Source organism: Triticum urartu, chromosome 4A (assembly GCF_056163025.1).
Source record: "Triticum urartu cultivar PI428250 chromosome 4A, HENAU_Tu73, whole genome shotgun sequence".
Lineage (NCBI taxonomy): Eukaryota > Viridiplantae > Streptophyta > Magnoliopsida > Poales > Poaceae > Triticum > Triticum urartu.
In genome coordinates this window covers 342877095-342899494 of record NC_141876.1, presented here as the reverse complement: position 1 = coordinate 342899494, position 22400 = coordinate 342877095, and positions in this window count along the sequence as shown.

Sequence of the window (22400 nt, the reverse complement as noted above, 5' to 3'; positions counted from 1 at the left end):
CCCCTTCTCCGCTGCCATGTCCGGCCCCTTCTCCGACGCCATGTCCGGCCTCTTCCCCACCGCCATTATCGATCATCTCTTCGTCTTGCCCCATGTCATCATTGCCTGCCCCGTCGGCATCCTCAACATCGTCATCCTCATCTTCAATTATCCACCGAGTATAGCATCCATGAAACCAGTCATGAGCAGGTGCGCTTCGACACGACCATCGTCATGGGGGTCGAGCCAAACTATTCCTTTGCATTTTCGACACGGACATAAAACCTATGTCCGGTTATTTTCTTTCATGTCCTGCACCGCCGACCGCAACCACCTGTCCACCATCGTTCCACTGACCATCGTCAACTCTGCACGGTAATAATAAACAAATTGATTATAAAAATGCATGCATGCATCAAAGTCATACAAAAATTCGGCATGACCTTCCTTAAAAATAGGACATATATAGATCTAGAGTTTGCCCGGAATTCGCCGAAATGGAAATAAATCGACATTTCGGCAAAACATAGGCAACTCAAAAGCATAATTTGGCATCAGCTCATGCCACACACACAATTTCCATAAACATATCACACACACATAAACATATTTCCATTTTGCAAAAGCATGAAATTTTAATCACCTATATCTCGAGATCGAGCACACGGTGGAGATGATGATGTAGGGAGATCAAAAGTGCACAAAGCTCTTCTTGACAAAGATAGATCTAGTTAGGGGGCAAATAGGTCACTTAACTAAATACTACATCTACCTAGCTACCTAATTTGGGAGGAGACAACTTCAATTAGTGGAGGGGGAAGGAAAAAGAGAAAGGAGATGCATTAATGGAGGTGGTGTAGTTAGGTAGGAGTAATGACGAGAGAGAAAGGTAGGTAGAAGAGGGAGAGTAATGGGGGAGAAGTATTGAGGAAGAAGAAGAGTGAGAGTGGGAGAGGTAGGGGAAAGGGAGAGGAGGGGGAGGGTGGGTGGGGAAAAGGTGGTGGGTGCGGATTAGCAGTAGCGCGGGACGTAAAATGCATTGCTGCTAAGAAAGTAGCAGCAGCGCGCTTCCGGTACAAGCGCTACTGCTAACCGGGACCAAAAGCGTGCCCGATTTGAAAATTAGCAGCAACGACCTCAGAAAAACCGCGCTACTGCTACAGCTATAGAAGTAGTGCGGCTCGCGGCACCGCGCTGCTGCTAAATGGAGTTGGATGGGCACTGTCGGTCCATATTTGTAGCAGCGCGGGTTACGCCGAGCGCACTACTGCTAAGCACTTGTCAGTAGCGGGTTTTCCACACCCGCGCTACTGCTAATTAGGAGCAGCGCTCCTTTTCGAGCCGCGCTGCTGCTAAGATTCTGTGTATAGGGTTTTCCCTAGTAGTGCATCAGGGTGATGTCCCAGGATGACTCCTCGGCCACCGGACATACGGGGGAAAAAGCCCCCACGGGGACTGGTGACGGGGCCCGAGTTCCCTTCGGGCCTCAGCCGGATACCCTTCCGGAGATCTACATGGCTCCGGGGTCCAGCGAACGGCATTCCCCCCGAGGAGGGAATGTGCCTGTTCCACCTGTGACCTCTGTCCAACCAGAGGCACCGGATAATCTGCTGGAGGTGCTACGAGGCGCCTCTATCGTGGATGAGCATCGTGTCCTTATGGACACGGTAATAGAGAAGGTTCAGTTTTGTCAAAAGCGGACTGACCGAAGCCTGCACCAGCCTTCTAACGGGCTTTGAGTTAAGTAATGTGATTGTAGGAAAAATATCACCGTATAGATAGTAGCCCCTGATGCTCTGTTTGGTGTTCGGGAGGAAAAGCCAAATAGAGGATCGAGAATAAATATCGCATGAGTCTAACATGAGTTGTCTGTGTGAATAAGCAGGTATTGCTGCAGGCTGCCACTGCTCATGCTGCGGAAGTTTCCGAACTGAAGCGGCAACTGGAGCGGGCCGAGAAGGAGCTCGGCCTCGTGAAGAAGCAGCTGGAAGATAGCCAAGGTATGCAGTAACCTGTGGGTACATTTCGAAAAAATGAGTAGTCCAGCCGGACTAAAGTGTCATAAACTTTATTAGTGGCCACAGCCGAGGTGGCGGCCCTTAAGAAGGCGCTAGCCGAGGCCGAGGACAAAGCGGCCAAGGAACACGCCTCGCGCAAGGAGCACGAGGCCCAGGTTGGTGAGGCGCGACAACAGCTCCAGGGCGCGATAGAAAGGCTTGAGTCCTTGGAGCGCGATTGTAAGGTGCAATATTCCGAATTGGCGAAGGCCCGCCAGAGCGTGCGGGATGCACGAGCCGAAGCCCAGAGCGCCCTCCAGGAAATTCAGGCGGCCAAGAAGATTACATCGGGTAAATCTTTCACCATGCATAGCAAGTGTGTAGAAGAAACGTTCCTTGTACTTATCCTGAATTTGTATTTTCCAGGGGCGTTTACAGATCTGCCGCACAGTGTGTCGAATGCTGCCGAGCATTATAGAGCCAAAGAAGGGATGTCTACGGAGAAGCTATTCTGGTCCCAATATCTGGGATCCGAACATCCGGTGCCCTTCAGCGACCAGCTAAAGCAGTTGGTCGAGCTCCATAGGTTGGCAGAGCTAGCCATGAAGGACCTGATAGTCCAGCTATGGCCTGCCGATCCTATACCTAGCAGCTACTTCAGGCTTGTGCAGCGGCTTGTGAGTGCCTGTCCGCGGCTCGAAGCCGTGAAGCGGTCGGTCTGTATTGAAGGTGCGCGTATGGCCTTTGCCCGCGTCAAGACGCATTGGATAAAGCTGGATGCCAAGAAGCTGATGACCGAGGGACCGCCAGAGGGCAAGGAGCATGGTCGACCCGAGCATTATTTTGAAGGTGTCATGGAGGGGTCCCGCCTTGTGGCAGAGCAATGTTGGAAGGATATCATATTCCCATGAGAACATGTGTATTACCTTGCCCTGTAATATGGAACAATGGTGTTTATGTAGCATAATGCTTATGATTTAAATTTACCTCATGTGCGGCCGTTTATTAACTCTGAGGGTTGACCAGTCGTCGGCTTCTGCCCCCACGTAGATAGTACGGAGGTGTTCGGGATAAATCTAAACACTCTTTAATCCACATTCTGGTCCTTAAAGGAGGTGTTTAGCACAACGAACAAGGCAATCAGACTATGCGGCCTTTACCGCCCTCACTTAGCCATAGGAGTTTGACAATTAAGAAAGTTGGCAAAGCCCCCGGTATTCGGAAGACCAAACTAGGGGTGCTATGCACGCCTAATCGGGGGAACTGATTCTTCACAAGAAGCAGAAAAGAATCTCTAACGATTTGGGACCTCTCGAACAGCTGACCGGCTCTCGCCGCATCATGACAGTCAGTTTTCGGCTTTCTCTAATAAGGTGCTCGTCCAGAAGAACCGAGACACAATCGCAGCAGTTCTCCCTTTACTACCCTAGCCGATATAGCGGAACGTAAGGTAGCAAGCACAGGAGTCGGGCAACCCAACTATTGACCAAAGACATGATTCGGAGCCGATGCATATAATGATATAAGTTCGGGGTGCCGAACTATACTATAGAAGTGTTCAGACTTTTTATTGCCGTAGTGTTGGGTGTAATGAAGCCCCTGGCATAGTAATATGTACCATGGTGTACATGTGCAGTGAGTAATTAATACCGAGGTGAGTAAACAGAAAAATGGAATACTAAGCTGACGCTACCGTGTATTCACCATTGTGATGTAACTAGTACGTCAAGGCGTACTTTGTACCAGTAATGCGATAAGCAAGTAGGGCTATTTAACATGCCGCAACCAAGGGCGAGCTACGTGCTGGTATGAAAAGCAAGTATGGCAATCGTTCAGTAGAGACCACCTGGGGATTCCCTTGTAAGCCAGAGCTCCTTGCCTCCTTGGTGTGTTCTGCAAGCGGGTTGTCCGCATAGACCTTCAAAAGAGAAGAAAACCCGTAAAAAAAGTAAAAGCGTGCGAATCCCAGGGTCGGTCGAGCCGTACAATGGATCGCAGACGAGTTATACCTCCGTCAATTCCCATAGGGTTTTGAGTGCGTAGTTTACGTACGCGCGGTATTAGTCCCCTTGCCTCATCGGGGCTGGGGCGAAGGTCAAATTGCTAATTCGGCTCTTGACGAGCCGAGCTGTCCTGCTGCAGTGTGGTCCGGACCCTCTTGATGATATCCAGGGGCTCAACAACTGGATTATAATGCTACTTGAGAAGGCCGCTCTATACTTCTGCTGCTAGGTCGGCAGTGTGCTCCTCTGTACGGAGGGAGCGTTCCGTGTTTCCATTTACTATAATGATGCCATGTGGGCCGAGCATCTTGAGCTTGAGATAAGTGTAATGTGGCACCACATTGAATCTAGCGAATGCGGTTCGTCTGAGCAGGGCGTGATAGCTGTTGCGAAATGGGACGATATCGAAGATTAGTTCTTCGCTTTGGAAGTTATCCGGGGAACCAAATACTACCTCCAGCGTTATTGAGCCCGTACAACGGGCCTCTACGCCTAGTATGACTCCTTTAAAGGTAGTCTTCGTGGGCTTGACCCGTGAGGGGTCGATGCTCATTTTGCGCACTGTATTCTGATAGAGCAGGTTGAGGCTGCTACCCCCGTACATTAGGACTCGTGTCAGGTGAAATTCATCGATGATTGGGTCGAGGACCAGTGCGGCTGAGCCGCCATGGCGAATGCTGGTTGGATGATCTTGGTGGTCAAAGGTGATCGGAGATGACAACCACAGATTGAATTTTGGGGCGACTGGCTCTAACGCGTAGACGTCCCTAAGTGCGCGCTTGCACTCCCTTTTGGGGATGTGTGTAGCATATATTATGTTCACTGTTTTGACTTGATGGGGAAATTTCTTTTGCTCCCCAGTGTTCGGCTGTCGGGGCTCCTCGTCATCGTCCTCGCTCTGTGATTCTCCTTCCTTGTTTTTGCTGTTGACCTTGCTGGCTTGTTTAAATATCTGGCAATCTCTGTTAGTATGGTTGGCCGGTTTGTTTGGGGTGCCATGTATCTGGCAAGGACGATCGAGTATGCGGTCCAAGCTGGATGGTCCTCCGCTACTCCTTTTATAGGGTTTCTTTCGCTGGCCGGACTTGGAGCCACTGAATCTGGCGTGAACTGTAGTGTCATCGGTGTTATCGCCATTGCTTCGGCGTTTGTGTCTATTGCGCCGGAGCTTGCCGGTGCTGTTTTTGGCCTCGAAGGGGCCTGTTTCGTTGGCTGTGTTTGTACTGCGAGCCAGCCAACTATCATCTCCCGCGCAAAAGCGGGTCATAAGTGCTGTGAGGGCTGCCATGGATCTCGGCTTTTGCTGGCCGAGGTGGCGGGCAAGCCATTCGTCCGGATGCTATGCTTAAAGGCCGCTAGGGCTTCAGCGTCCGGACAGTCGACGATCTGGTTCTTTTTGGTTAGGAACCTAGTCCAGAATTTTCTGGCGGATTCTCCAGATTGTTGAACTATGTGGCTTAAGTCATCGGCATCGGGTGGCCGGACATATGTACCCTGGAAGTTGTCGAGGAAGGCCTCTTCCAAGTCCTCACAGCTGCCGATGGAGTTCTCAGGCAGACTATTTAGCCAGTGTCGAGCTGGTCCTTTGAGCTTTAATGGGAGGTATTTAATGGCATGGAGGTCATCTCCTCGGGCCATGTGTCTGTGAAGAATAAAATCTTCGATCCACACCGCGAGATTGGTTGTTCTGTCGTATGATTCAATATTGACAGGCTTGAACCCCTCGGGGAATTCATGATCTAGCACCTCGTCTATGAAGCAGAGAGAGTGTGCGGCGCCGCTATAGCGGGCCGCATCGTGGCGGAGCTCTGAAGGAGTCCGTCTGCGGCATTCGGCCCGAGCGTGGTTAGGTTTGTCACGTCCGAATAGGTAGCCGTCGTCGTGCCTCGAGGCATGTCCTCGTGATCCGTAGATTGATCTTGTGTGTCTTGCTCTACTATCTAGGGTCTGTCGGAGGTCGTACATATGACTCTGAACTCTTCCGTCGCTATTTTGACGGGGTGGTGGGGTGGTCTGCTGTTCGGCCTGAGTTGCCGCTTTTCCCGACCGCGGGGTGGCCGTTCCACTGCCCTGTCCTGACCATGTGGTGGTCGATCCGCATTACCCATGTGAGATATGTGCTCCAGCGCCTTCTCATCGAATTGAGGTAGCAGTCTGTGTTTCGGGTAGCTCTTGGCTGGGCGGTTGAGGCCGTATTCCTCGGCTGTCAAGAGATCAGTCCATCTGCCGACGAGCAGGTCTTGTTCGGCCTGAAGCCGTTGTTGTTTCTTTTTCAGGCTCCTTGCAATGGCTATGAGCTGAAGCTTAAAGTGTTCCTGCTCGAGAGGATCCTCAGGCACAATGAAGTTTTCGTTGCCAAGGCTTGTCTCCTCCTCGGAGGGTGGATGGTAACTATCATTCTCCGAGTCATCTTCTATGGCCTGTTCGTCAGGGTTGTCTTGCCTACTGTCGTGTTCCTGTTCGGATGTAGCCCCGACAGGGTCTTCATTGTTTTCGGCGTCGCCCGGAGTACTATTTTCTCCGGTGCCAGTGTTGCCGTCCTTTGAGCGGCGGGGCTTGGGGCGGCGCTTGGGATACCGGCGCTTGGACTGTGTCTCGGAGGTTTTATTTGCATCTGGCTCTTCTTTGTCGTCGCCAGATCCTTTAGGTGTATCAACCATGTACACATCGTACGAAGAGGTAGCCATCCAACGTCCAGTGAATGGTGGGTCTTGGCCTTGCTCCTTTTCAGTATCATCATCCATACCGTCGATCTCTTCGGAGCCATAGTCAAGCACGTCGGCTAAGTCATCGATGGTGGCTATGAAGTGGGTGGCGGGTGGGAAGCAAGATTCCTCATCATCCGTCTCTAGCTCGAACCGGACATAGTTCGGCTGTGAGTCCTTCTCCAAGGACAAATTCTTTAAAGATTTTAGCACGTCAACCAAAGGCGAGTGCTGGAAAACGTCAGCGGCGCTGAACTCAAAGATCGATAACCGATCTAGGTCGGTGTCCGCGGGCGTACACAATCCGGAACTTATAGCCGGAGACGAGTCCGAAGTTCCGTTAAAGCGAATATTGCAGGGCGTCGAGTCCATGTGCAACTCCAACACCGTGGACTCTGCGGCCTCGGATAGCTCGATCTACTTCGGCTCTAAGGTCGTTGCAGCCGCAGGGACTATCTCCTGGGCGTGATCCGATGACAGATTTAAGTCACATTCATCGGGATGAGGTGGAGCGATCGCCGCGGGTTCAAATCCCTCGAAGATCAAGTCTTATATGGATATCCATGACATAGTTCAAGCTTCCGAATCTGACCTGATGGCCAGAGGCGTAGTTGTCGATCTGCTCCAGATGGCCAAGCGAGTTGGCCCGTAGTACGAAGCCGCCGAATATGAAGATCTGTCCGGGGAGGAAGGTTCCTCCTTGGACAGCGTCGTTATCGAAGATTGAAGGGGCCATCGAACCTTTTGTCGAGGGCACAGTGGAACTCTCAATGAAAGCACCAATGTCGGTGTCAAAACCGGCGGATCTCGGGTAGGGGGTCCCGAACTGTGCGTCTAGGATCGATGGTAACAGGAGACGGGGGACACGATGTTTACCCAGGTTCGAGCCCTCTCTATGGAGGTAATACCCTACTTCCTGCTTGATTGATCTTGATGAATATGAGTATTACAAGAGTTGATCTACCACGAGATCGTAATGGCTAAACCCTAGAAGTCTAGCCTATGAATATGGTAATGAGTATATGTGGTGTCCTTTCCGGACTATCCCCTTCGGTTTATATAGACACCAAGGGACCTAGGGTTTACATGGAGTCGGTTACATAAGAAGGAATCTTCAGTTGCCAAGCTTGCCTTCCACGCCAAGTAGAGTCCAATTCGGACACGGTGCAGTCTTCGACCTTCATGTCTTCACAGCCCATCAGTCCGACCCATGGATAACAGGCCGGACGCCCGAGGACCCCTTAGTCCAGGACTCCCTCACATCATTCGTCGTTCTCTTTTCTTCTCCCATGGATTCAATTCAAGCTTTTGGTGTTGATCATTTCCCTTTCATCGTTCCAAATGCTTTCCCATGCTGGTGCACCTCATAATCATTCCCCGGTTTCTATTCAATTGTTTTGAAGTGCTGAAGATATCTCTGAAGATTCGTGTTTCCACTTTGCACTCATTCAAGCTCTTTCGAGGATGTTATCTCATTCAAGCCATTTAATTCAACCGGTGCAATCTCCCTTTCAAGTAATCATTTTAGCGGTGTTTCTTTTGAGTGGGCCCTAACCCAAAGGTATTTTCCCAGGATCTTACCTGACTCTTCTAATTTTTCCGGAGCTATTCTCAAATTCCTTTTAAAGTTTGACGTAAGAATGAACTATCATCAGTCATATGCCTTCTCCAAGATTTCTTTCAAATTCTTTTCATCGTTGGTTCAACCTTCCTATTCTTCATTCCGGAGTGCCTCAACAATTCATGGTGGTGTTTCTCGTCGTCATTCTCAGATTTGAAGACCGAAGAAGAGTTCCTCTTAAATCCTTGCCCGTTCTCTTAAAGATTCATAGTTCAAGCTTCATGCCATCCTCTCAAATTGTCCCGATCATCAATAATGTTTTTCACAACCATCCGAAGCATTTCATGAGTTCTTTCCATTTTATTCCTATGAAGGCCATCATTTAGGATTTATTCGTTCTCAATGTTCAGCTCTCATTCCCCAATTGTTCCGGTTCATCATTCAAGTATTCTCTAGCCAGCTCGTGATCTCTTAGTTCTCATGTATCTAAATTTTGTCAAGTATCTTTATTCCTTTTATAATTCTTCCCGGTGAATTGTGCCTTTGCTACGTTCATTTTCAATTCTTATGGTGGTTTGTTCAAGGTTCCTCTTCTCTTGGTATCTTATCAATTCATTCGTTCTTTCCTAAAGCCTACCGGTGGATCATTGAAGACCTTCCTCAAGTTTGCGCTATATCTATCTTTAATCCTTTCAATGAGAATAAGTAGCTTGCCTATCCGTTGCTTGTCATCAATTTAAGATGGTGAAGGGTAAGCATGACATATTCCTTATTCTTGTTTTCCCTCGAGGTGATTTAATTCTTGTTGGGGAACGCAATAATTTCAAAACAATTCCTACACACACGCAAGATCTATCATGGTGATGCATAGCAATGAGAGGGGAAGAGTGTTGTCCATGTACCCTCATAGACTGTAAGCAGAAGCGTTATGACAACGCGGTTGATGTAGTCGTATGTCTTCACGATCCAACCGATCCTACTACTGAAAGTATGACACCTCTGCGATCTGCACATGTTCATCTTGGTGACGTCCCACGAACTCTCGGTCTAGCTGAGTGTCGAGGGAGAGCTTTGTCAGCATGACAGCGTGATGACGGTGATGATGAAGCTACCGACGCAGGGCTTCGCCTAAGCACTACGACGATATGACCGAGGTGGATTATGGTGGAGGGGGCACCGCACACGGCTAAGGGATCAATGATCAACTTGTGTGTCTATGGGGTGCCCCCTCCCCTGTATATAAAGGAGTGGAGGAGAGGGGAGGGCCGGCCCTCTATGGCGCGCCCTGGAGGAGTCCTACTCCCAGCGGGAGTAGGATTCCCCCCTTCCTAGTTGGACTAGGAGAGAAGGAAGGGGGAGAGAGGGAGGAAGGAAAGGGGGTGCAGCCCCCCTTCCTAGTCCAATTCGGACCAGAGGGGGAGGGGCACGCGGCCTGCCCTGGCTGCTTCTCTCTCTCTCTCTCCACTAAAGCCCATTAGGGCCCATATACTCCCCAGGGGGTTCCGATAACTCCCCGGTATTCTGGTATATGCCCAAATTTACTCGAAACCATTCCGATGTCCAAACACAGGCTTCCAATATATCGATCTTTATGTCTCGACCATTTCGAGACTCCTCGTCATGCCCGTGATCACAACCGGGACTCCAAACAACCTTCGGTTCATCAAAACACATAAACTAATAATACCGATCGTCACCGAACGTTAAGCGTGCGGACCCTACGGGTTCGAGAACTATGTAGACATGACCGAGACACATCTCCGGTCAATAACCAATAGCGGAACCTGGATGCTCATATTGGCTCCTACATATTCTACGAAGATCTTTATCGGTCAAACCGCATAACAACATACGTTGTTCCCTTTGTCATCGGTATGTTACTTGCCTGAGATTTGATCGTCGGTATCATCATACCTAGTTCAATCTCGTTATTGGCAAGTCTCTTTCCTCATTCCGTAATGCATCATCCCGCAACTAACTCATTAGTCACATTGCTTGCAAGGCTCATAGTGATGTACATTATCGAGAGGGCCCAGAGATACCTCTCCCATAGACGGAGTGACAAATCCTAATCTCTCTATGCCAACTCAACAAACACCATTGGAGACACCTGTAGAGCATCTTTATAATCACCCAGTTACGTTGTGACGTTTGATAGCACAAAAGGTGTTCCTCCGGTATTCAGGAGTTGCATAATCTCATAGTCAGAGGAACATGTATAGGTCATGAAGAAAGCAGTAGCTATAAAACTAAACGATCATTATGCTAAGCTAACAGATGGGTCTTGTCCATCACATCATTCTCTAATGATGTGATCCCGTTCATCAAATGACAACACATGTCCATGGCTAGGAAACTTAACCATCTTTGATTAACGAGCTAGTCAAGTAGAGGCATACTAGGGACACTCTGTTTGTCTATGTATTCACACATGTAGTAAGTTTCCGGTTAATACAATTCTAGCATGAATAATAAACATTTATCATGGTATAAGGAAATATAAATAACAACTTTATTATTGCCTCTAGGGCATATTTCCTTCAGTCTCCCACTTGCACTAGAGTCAATAATCTAGTTCACATCGTCATGTGATTTAACACCAATAGTTCACATCTTTATGTGATTAGTTCACATCTCCATGTGACTAACACCCAAACGGTTTACTAGAGTCAATAATCTAGTTCACATCTCTATGTGATTAACACCCAAAGAGTGATCATGTTTTGCTTGTGAGAGAAATTTAGTCAACGGGTCTGTCACATTCAGAGCCGTATGTATTTTGCAAATTTTCTATGTCTACAATGCTTTGCACGGAGCTACTCCAGCTAATTGCTCCCACTTTTAGTATGTATCTAGATCGAGACTTAGAGTCATCCAGATCGGTGTCAAAGCTTGCATCGACGTAACTCTTTACGACGAACTCTTTGTCACCCCCATAACCGAGAAACATTTCCTTATTCCACTAAGGACATTTTTGACCGCTGTCCAGTGATCCACTCCTGGATCACTATTGTACCCTCTTGCCAAACTTATGGTGAGGTACACAATAGGTTTGGTACACAGCATAGCATACTTTGTTGAACCTATGACTGAGGCATAGGGAATGACTTTTCATTCTCTTTCTATTTTCTGCCGTGGTCGGGTTTTGAGTATTTACTCAACTTCACACCTTCCAACACAGGCAAGAACTCCTTGTTTGACTGTTCCATTTTGAACTACTTCAAAATCTTGTCAAGGTATGTACTCATTGAAAATATATCACGCGTCTTGATCTGTCTCTATAGATCTTGATGCTCAATATGTAAGTAGCTTCACCGAGGTATTTCTTTAAAAAACTCCTTTCAAACATTCCTTTATGCTTTCCAGAAAATTCTACATTATTTCTGATCAACAATATGTCATTCACATATACTTATCTGAAATGTTGTAGTGCTCCCACTCACTTTCTTGTAAATACAGGCTTCGCCGCAAGTCTATATAAAACCATATGCTTTGATCACTTTATCAAAGCATATATTCCAACTCCGAGATGCTTGCACCAGTCCATAGATGGATCACTGGATCTTGCTCACTTTGTTAGCACCTTTAGGATCGACAAAATCTTCTGGTTGCATCATATACAACTCTTCTTTAAGAAATCCATTAACGAATGCAGTTTTGACATACATTTGCCAGATTTCATAAAATGCGGCAACTGCTAACATGATTCGGACAGACTTTTAAGCATCGATACGAGTGAGAAAATCTCATCGTAGTCAACACCTTGAACTTGTCGAAAACATTTTTGCGACAATTCGAGCTTTGTAGATAGTAGATAGTAACACTACTATCAGCGTCTGTCTTCCTCTTGAAGATCCATTTATTCTCAATGACTCACTGATCATCGGGCAAGTCAATCAAAGTCCATACTTTGTTCTCATACATGGATCCCATCTCAGATTGCATGGCCTCAAGATATTTTGCGGAATCTGGGCTCATCATCGCTTCCTCATAGTTCGTAGGTTCATCATGGTCTAGTAACATGACTTCCAGAACAGGATTACTATACCACTCTGGTGCGAACCATACTCTGGTTGACCTACGAGGTTCGGTAGTAACTTGATCTGAAGTTTCATGATCATCATCATTAGTTTCCTCACTAATTGGTGTAGGAATCACTGGAACTGATTTCTATGATGAACTACTTTCCAATTTGGCAGAAGGTACAATTACCTCATCAAGTTCTACTTTCCTCCCACTCACTTCTTTCGAGAGAAACTCCTTCTCTAGAAAGGATCCATTCTTAGCAACAAAATATCTTGCCTTTGGATCTGTGATAGAAGGTGTACCCAACAGTTTCTTTTGGGTATCCTATGAAGACGCACTACTCCGATTTGGGTTCGAGCTTATCAGTTTAAAACTTTTTCACATAAGCATCGCAACCCCAAACTTTAAGAAACGATAGCTTTGGTTTCTTGCCAAACCATAGTTCATACACTGTCATCTCAATGGATTTAGATGGTGCCCTATTTACGTGAATGCAGCTATCTCTAATGCATAACCCCAAAACGATAGTGGTAAATCGGTAAGAGACATCATAGATCGCACCATATCCAATAAAGTATGATTACAACGTTCAGACACACCATTATGCTGTGGTGTTCCAGGTGGCGTGAGTTGGGAAACTATTTCACATTGTTTCAAATGAAGACCAAACTCGTAACTCAAATATTCGCCTCCGCGATCAGATCATAGAAACTTTATTTTCTTGCTATGATGATTTTCCACTTCACTCTGAAATTCTTTGAACTTTTCAAATGTTCCATACTTATGTTTCATTAAGTAGATATACCCATATCTGCTCAAATCATCTGTGAAGGTCAGAAAATAACAATACCTGCCGCGAGCCTCAACACTTATCGAATCACATACATCAATATGTATTATTTCCAATAAGTCAGTTGCTAGCTCCATTGTTCCGGAGACCGGAGTCTTATTCATATTTCCCATGAGGCATTGTTCGCAAGCATCAAGTGATTCATAATCAAGTGATTCCAAAAGTCTATCAGCATGGAGTTTCTTCATGCGCTCTACACCAATATGACCTAAACGGCAGTGCCACATATAAGTTGCACTATCATTATTAACTTTGCATCTTTTGGCTTCAAATGAATATGTGTATTACTACGATCGAGATTCAATAAACCATTTATATTGAGTGTATGACCATAGAAGGTTTTATTCATGTAAATAGAACAACAATTATTCTTTGACTTAAATGAATAAACATATTGCATGATCCAATCATATTTATGCTCAACGCAAACACCAAATAACATTTGTTTTAGGTTCAACACTAATCCCGAAGGTAAAGGGAGTGTGCGATGGTGATCTTATCAACCTTGGAATCACTTCCAACTCTCATCATCACCTCGTCCTTAACTAGTCTCTATTTATTTTGCAACTCCCATTTCGAGTTACTACTCTTAGCAACTGAACTAGTATAAAACACTGATGGGTTGCTATAAACACTAGTAAAGTACATATTAATAACATGTATATCAAATATACCTTTGTTCACTTTGCCATCCTTCTTATCCGCCAAGTATCTAAGGCAGTTCCACTTCCAGTGACCATTTCCTTTGCAGTAGAAGCACTCAGTTTCAGGCTTGGATCTATCTTTGGGCTTCTTCATGGGAGTGGAAACTTGCTTGCCATTCTTCTTGAAGTTCCCTTTCTTTCCCTTACCCTTTTACTTAAAACTAGTGGTTTTGTCAACCATCAACATTTGATGCTTTTCTTGATTTCTACCTTCGTCGATTTCAGCATCACGAAGAGCTCGGGAATCGTTTTCGTCATCCCTTGCATATTATAGTTCATCACTAAGTTATAGTAAATTGGTAATAGTGACTAGAGAACTTTATCAATTACTATCTTATCTGGAAGATTAACTCCCACTTGATTCAAGCAATTGTAGTATCCAGACAATCTGAGCACATACTCACTGGTTGAGCTATTCTCTTCCATCTTGTAGGGAACGTACTGTCAGAGGTCTCATACCTCTCTACACGGGCATGAGTATGAAATACCAATTTCAACTCTTAGAAAATCTTATATGTTCCATGGCATTCAAAACGTTTTTGAAGTCCCGGTTCTAAGATGTAAAGCACGGTGCACTAAACTATTAAGTAGTCATCATACCGAGCTTTGTCAAACGTTCATAACGTGTGCATCTGCTCCTGCAATAGGTCTGTCACCTAGCGGTGCATCAAGGACATATTTCTTCTGTGCAGCAATGAGGATAATCCTCAGATCATGGACCAAGTCCACATCATTGCTACTATCATCTTTCAACTTCTTTTTCTCTAGGAACATATCAAAATTAAACGGGAAGCTACATCGCAAGCTATTGATCTACAACATAGATATGCAATTACTATCAGGACTAAGTTCATGATAAATTAAAGTTCAATTAATCATATTACTTAAGAACTCCCACCTACATAGACATCCCTCTAGTCATCTAAGTGATCACGTGATCCATATCAACTAAACCATGTGTGATCATCACGTGAGATGGAGTAATTTTCAATTGTGAACATCTCTATGTTGATCATATCTTCTATATGATTCACGCTCGACCTTTCGGTCTCCAGTGTTCCGAGGCCATATCTGCATATGCTAGGCTCATCAAGTTTAACCCGAGTATTCTGCGTGTGCAAAACTGGCTTGCACCCATTGTATGTGAACGTAGAGCTTATCACACCCGATTATCACATGGTGTCTCGGCACGACGAACTGTAGCAACAATGCATACTCAGGGAGAACACTTATACCTTGAAATTTAGTGAGATATCATCTTATAATGCTACCGCCGAACTAAGCAAAATAAGATGCACAAAGGATAAACATCACATGCAATCAATATAAGTGATATGATATGGCCATCATCATCTTGTGCTTTTGATCTCCATCTCCAAAGCACCATCATGATCACCATTGTCACCGGCTTGACACCTTGATCTCCATCGAAGCATTATTGTCGTCTCGCCAACTATTGCTACTACGACTATCGCTACCGCTTAGTGATAAAGTGAGGCAATTACATGGTGATTGCATTTCATACAGTAAAGCGGCAACCATATGGCTCCTGCCAGTTGCCGATAACTGTGTTACAAAACATGATCATCTCATACAATAAAATTTAGCATCATGTCTTGACCATATCACATCACAACATGCCCTGCAAAAACATGTTAGATGTCCTCTACTTTGTTGTTGCAAGTTTTTACGTGGCTGCTATGGGCTGAGAAAGAACCGTTCTTACCTACGCATCAAAAACCACAACGCGGTATAGTGATTGCTTTTTGATCTTCAGAAAGAACCCTGTTCATTGAGGCCAATTCAACTAAAGTTGGAGAAACTAACACCCACTAGCCACCTGTGTGCGAAGCACGTCGGTAGAACCAGTCTCGCGTAAGCGTACGTGTAATGTCGGTCTGAGCCGCTTCATCCAACAATACCGCTGAATCAAGAATCAACTAGTGACGGCAAGCAATATGTATATACCCACGCCAACAACTCCTTTGTGTTCTACTCGTGCATATAACATCTACGCATAGACTTGGCTCTGATACCACTATTGGGGAACGCAGTAATTTCAAAAATTTCCTACGCACACGCAAGATCTATCATGGTGATGCATAGCAATGAGAGGGGAAGAGAGTTGTCCACGTACCCTCGTAGACCGTAAGCAGAAGCATTATGATAACGCGGTTGATGTAGTCGTATGTCTTCATCATCCAACCGATCCTAGTACCGAAAGTACGGCACCTCCGCGATCTTCACACCTTTAGCTCGGTGACGTCCCACGAACTCTCGATCTAGCTGAGTGTCGAGGGAGAGCTTTGTCAGCACGTCGGCGTGATGACGGTGATGATGAAGCTACCGGCGTAGGGCTTCGCCTAAGCACTACGACGATATGACCGAGGTGGATTATGGTGGAGGGGGCACCACACACGGCTAAGGGATCAACGATCAACTTGTGTGTCTATGGGGTGCCCCCTCCCCCGTATATAAAGGAGTGGAGGAGGGGGGAGGGCCGGCCCTCTATGGCGCGCCCTGGAGGAGTCCTACTCCCACCGGGACTAGGATTCCCCCACCTTCCCTAGTTGGACTAGGAGAGAAGGAAGGGGGAGAGAGGGAGGAAGGAAAGGGGGGCGCCGCCCCCTTCCTACTCCAATTCGGATCAGAGGGTGAGGGGGCGCGCGGCCTGCCCTGGCTACCTCTCTCTCTCTCTCCACTAAAGCCCATTAGGGCCCATATACTCCCCGGGGGGTTCCGGTAACCCCCGGTACTCTGGTATATGCCCAAATTTACTCGGAACCATTCCGATGTCCAAACATAGGCTTACAATATATCGATATTTATGTCTCGACCATTTTGAGGCTCCTCGTCATGCTCGTGATCACATTCGGGACTCCAAACAACCTTCGGTTCATCAAAACATAAAAACTCATAATACCGATCATCACCGAACGTTAAGCGTGCAGACCCTATGGGTTCGAGAACTATGTAGACATGACCAAGACACATCTACGGTCGATAACCAATATCGGAACCTGGATGCTCATATTGGCTCCTACCTATTCTACAAAGATCTTTATCGGCCAAACCGCATAACAACATACGTTGTTCCCTTTGTCATCGGTATGTTACTTGCCCGAGATTTGATCGTCGATATCATCATACCTAGTTCAATCTCGTTACCGGCAAGTCTCTTTCCTCGTTCCGTAATGCATCATCCCGCAACTAACTCATTATTCACAATGCTTGCAAGTCTCATAGTGATGTACATTACCGAGAGGGCCCAGATATACCTCTCTGATAGACGGAGTGACAAATCCTAATCTCGATCTATGCCAACTCAACAAACACCATTGGAGACACCTGTAGAGCATCTTTATAATCACCCAGTTATCTTGTAATGTTTGATAGTACACAAGGTGTTACTACGGTATTCGGGAGTTGCATAATCTCATAGTCAGAGGAACATGTATAAGTCATGAAGAAAGCAGTAGCAATAAAACTGAACAATCATTATGCTAAGCTAACGGATGGGTCTTGTCCATCACATCATTCTCTAATGATGTGATCCCGTTCATCAAATGACGACACATGTCCATGGCTAGGAAACTTAACCATCTTTGATTAACGACCTAGTCAAGTAGAGGCATACTAGGGACACTTTGTTTGTCTTTGTATTCACACATGTACTAAGTTTCCGGTTAATACAATTCTAGCATGAATAATAAACATTTATCATGATATAAGGAAATATAAATAACAACTTTATTATTGCCTCTAGGGCATATTTCCTTCAATTCCTTCCTTCGTAATTCATTCGTGGTATCAATTCTCGATTCAAGTTGCTCACCTTTCTTTTCCGGAGTTGCAAGTTTTCTTGGATGTCTCGTCATGAAGCTCCATCTAAATCATTGGAATGCTTCATGTTGTTCTTTTCAACCTTCCTTTCATTTCGATCATCCTTCTATTTATCCAGAGTTCTTAAAAATTGTCGTCATGGTGGTTCATCAAAGATTCCTTTCATTCTTCAATTATTCTTCAAGATTTCTCTCGAAGTTATGATCCACCAAGCTATACTCTAAAATAAACATGGTGCTCAACACACATTTTGTTTTGAGTAGTTCAAGCATTCTTCATCTTGCATTCCGAAGTGCAATTCTTTCTATCTTATCTTTTGAGGTGGTGTTATGTCATTCTTGATAATTTCCCTTCGTGTTTCATGATTCACAAGTTATCAAGAATGAGATATTTAAACCCATCGTTTCTTCATTGGAGTTATCTTGGGTTATATTTCACCTACAACCTTCCCTAAGGAATCTTGCTATTGTGGTGCTTATCAATGATCCAAGTTTTCTCCTATCCTCTCGGCGAAAGAAGTGTTCATCTCTTCGTTGATCTCAAGCAAGCAATTGTTCCCGTTAGTGGCAGAATTTCACCTCAAGTTTTGAGATGTTTTTCATAAGCCCACAACAAGCTTGTGCTTTTTGTTGTTGATTTTTTTCAACAACTCCGTTCAACCCTTCAATGTAAGGATGCTTTTTAAATTCATTTATGGTAGGAGATCTTGGTTTCATTCTTTGTTCTATTCATTCCAACTATCTAACTATCATTCATTGTTTTCGGAGGCTTTGTGTTGTTGCTCTCTTCATCCCACCATTTCGTTTTGTCAAGTTCATGTTCTTTTCTTTGCTTATCCATTTAACTGGAGTGTTGTGTACTCTTTTCAAGTTCCTTTCATCTTATCAAGTCTTGCCTCTCTGTTCAACTGGAGTGCTATCCGTAATTGTTCTTTCTCGATCCTTGTACATCTCGTTTCAACTAGAGTGCTTGCATGTAGTACTCGTACACTTTAACACTTTTCTTATGTCTTTCAACCTACAAGGTTTTCGTAATGTTCCGTGTTCCTTTTTGCTAACGGCGTGTTTACAATCTCGTTCATCACCATTGTATTCTCTCTTTAAATTTGTTCAACCTCTGAAGGTTCGTGATTTCACTCATTTGTCAAATAAGCAATTTTGTTTTACCTCTTCCTCTTCTGCTTCGCTTCGGTGCCATCCTTAGATCTCGGGGCGAGATCTCTTGTAAGTGGAGGAGAGTTGTAACGACCCGAGACGGATGCTCCAGACGCCTTCCATGTTCTTCGTTATCGATGTGTGTGTTTTATTTGTTTGTTGCATTCATCATGGCATCATCCGCATTGCATCTGCATGTTTTCTTAAAACTTGCATCCGCTCGTAGTCGTCACTTCTTCCTTGTCTCTGTTGACCTTCTCTTGGATCAACTGGACCGCTCTTCTCTCTCCTCATTGAGCCCATTAAACCCTCTTGTCCCGCCGATCTCTCTCAAACCCCCTCGTGTGCGTCCGAAACTTCCCCGAACCCGAACCGGACTGTCGTTACCGATGGGTCCGCATCGTCTCCAAACATCCCTAAAATATCTTCGATTCTTTGTGAAACTGTCCTAGCCTATTTTTCCGGACCATCCGATTACGATTGGAGGGACCAGATACCCCTAAACCTAACCCACTCGCTATATATATTAGCCTAACCCGAGACCAAATCCCTAATTTCTAGGGATCCTCCTAGCCGCTGCACTATCTTCCTCGGGATCCAGATCCACCCAATCTCCCTCGATTTCCCCAGCGAGCCAACCACCATAGCGCAGCGCCACTCCTTCTCCTGCCCGAGCCCTGCCTCGTCCCTGGCCTCCTGCCTCGTCCTCCCTTGCGCCGCATCACCACGGGGCTCCCCGCTCGGGAGGAGCACCCGAGCACGCCCGGGGCCGCATCGACCACTGCCAGGGCATGCCCCTGCTTCCTTCTCCCTTCCTCTGGTTCTCCCTCTCCCTCCGGTCTCAAACTCTCTTGCTTTCTCTCTGTTATGCAGAACGCCATGAGGGCACCTCGCTCGAGCTCCGCCTCCGCTTCTGGTTGGTCTCCGCTACCGCTCCCCTGCGCCTGCCTATGAGCTCCGCCGCCGGGGACCAAGGCGCTGCCGTTCCCAAGGCCCTGCCTCCTCTTCCCGCGAGCACCGCTGCTGCCCTGCTCGCCCGCGCCAAGTCTTTCTTCGCACCAAGTCGCCGCCGCCAAGACTTGGCCTCGCCGGATCCGCCTCCCACTACCGGGAATCGGTTCCCCTCGACCTCGCCCCCGCCTCCGGGGGTCGTTCCGTCATCTGCCATCGCTGGAAGCATCGGCGCAGCCACCGCTCGTCTTCCTGGAACGCACACAGCGCCAAGTCCCTGGGCCCGTTGACCCGGCCTCGTGGGCCTCGTCCCTACCCGGCCTACCTAGCCCGCCGCACCGACTGGGCCTCAGCCTACTAGGTAAGGCCACCCCTAGCATCCACTGTCCTGTGTAACCCGTTAGCAGTTTCGACCCATTCACTATTTTTTTTTCTGCCGAACGAATTTAGCATTATCCCAGGATTTACTGCAGTTTTATAGAAAACCCTCATGTTCATGCATATCATATCTCACTAACCGTGCATCGGATTAAAATAATATATATATGTAAAATGCTTAGAATTTCATCTAGTTTCATAATATGCTGCTTTCATCCATGTTTAAAATGTTGAAAATACTGTTTGCATTTAATTTGCTAAATGCCATGCTAAAATGATTTATTTAATAACTAAATAATCGTAGCTCCGAATTTAATAATCTTTATATTTAAATGGGGTAGAAAAATGCATAGTTTAACATGGTGGCATTACTTTGCATGTTTAACAACTCTAAAATTGTTGTATAGGCAGAACTGTAGCAAATTCGAAATATGCACATGGGGTTTTTCCGAAATTGTTGTTTGTTATTTCCGACCTCATTTAAACTTGCTTAAATGTGTAGTTTACATATGCTTCACCTCTTGCCATGTTTAAAAACATTTAATATTGTTGAGTACATAAACGAGAGTGAACTAAATATTTGAATGCAGTGTTTTGTCAATATGCAACTCGTTGCATATTGAGCTCCACTTAACTTGTAGTTTTGTTTGTGCACTTTGCCATGCCATGAATCATTAAACCAGACATGCATCATACTTGATTGTGCATCATGCCATGATTATGCTTGTTGGTTTACCATGTTGTTTGCTTCTTTCCGGTTGTGTTTCTACTCGATAGTTCATGTTTCGTTGCATCGTGAGGATTCGTTCGACTACGTTGGTTCGTCTTCTTCATGGATTTAGTCTTCTTCCTAGCCAGATTTCAGGCAAGATGACCGTCACCATGGATCTCACTACTATCTTTGCTTTGCTAGTTGTCTCAATGCTATCGCTATGTCGCGTTGCCTACCACTTGTTTCTCAAGCCTCCCAAATTGCCATGACAGCCTCTAACCTTTTCACCATCCTAGCAAACCGTTGTTTGGCTATGTTACCACTTTGCTCAGCCTCTTTTATAGCGTTGCTAGTTGCAGGTTGTTCCATGTTGGGACATGGATATCATGGGTATCTTGGGATATCACAATATCTCTTATTTTATTGATGCATCTATATACTTGGTAAAGGGTGGAAGGCTCGGCCTTTTGCCTGGTGTTTTGTTCCACTCTTGCCGCCCTAGTTTCTGTCATACCGATGTTATTTCTCTTGATTTTGCATCCCTAACACGATGAGGATTTATGGGCTCCTCTTGACAGTTCGCTTTGAATAAAACTCTTCCAGCAAGGCCCAACATTGGTTTTACCATTTGCCCGAGGTCTCTTAATCAACCCCCCGGGCCAGTGCTCCTCATGAGTGTTGGTCCACTTACCTAGCAGTCGGTGGTGCCGCCTTGGGGCAACTCGATGGTATTTTGGCTACCATCCACTTAGCATAGACGGTGTTTTCCTGAGATCGAGATACAAATGGCTCCTACTGGGGTATCAATGCACCGGGTGGTCTTGCTGGTTTTGTTTTACCATTGTCGAAATGTCTTGTGCACCGGGATCTCGAGTTTGATAAGATGTACCGTGATGGAGGATTGTCTTCGCGGATCGTGAGCTTGTCATGGGCTAAGTTGGGACACCCCTGCAGGGTTTAATCTTTTGAGAGACGTGCCCATGGTTATGTGGCAGATGGGAGACTTTAATGTCCGGTTGTAGGGAACTTGATACCAGATTCGAATTAAAATACACCAACCGCGTGTGTAACCGTCACTGTCGCTTTTCGACGAGGTTCGGGTAGAGAACACGGTTTGGGTTATGTTTGAACGTAAGTAGTTCAGGATCACTTCTTGATCATTACTAGTTCGCGACCGTTGCGTAGTTTCTCATCTTACTCTTGTACTCGTAAGTTAGCCACCATATATTGCTTAGTCGCTTGCCGCAACCTCACCACTTATCCTTTCCATACCCATTAAGCTTTGCTAGTCTTGCTACCCATGGTAATGGGATTGCTGATTTCTCGTGGCTCACAGATACTACAATAACAGTTGCAAGTACAGGTAATGCGATGATCTGACGTGAGAGCGATGCTTGATTGCTTTTGGAGTTCTTCTTCTTCGATCAAGGAATTAGGTTCCATGTTGGGGAGCCTAGGATTAGTAGGGTGGATGCCGTTCTTATTTTTTGTTTGATTTCATCCATAGTAGGATCCTGCTTTTCTGTATGATGATTGC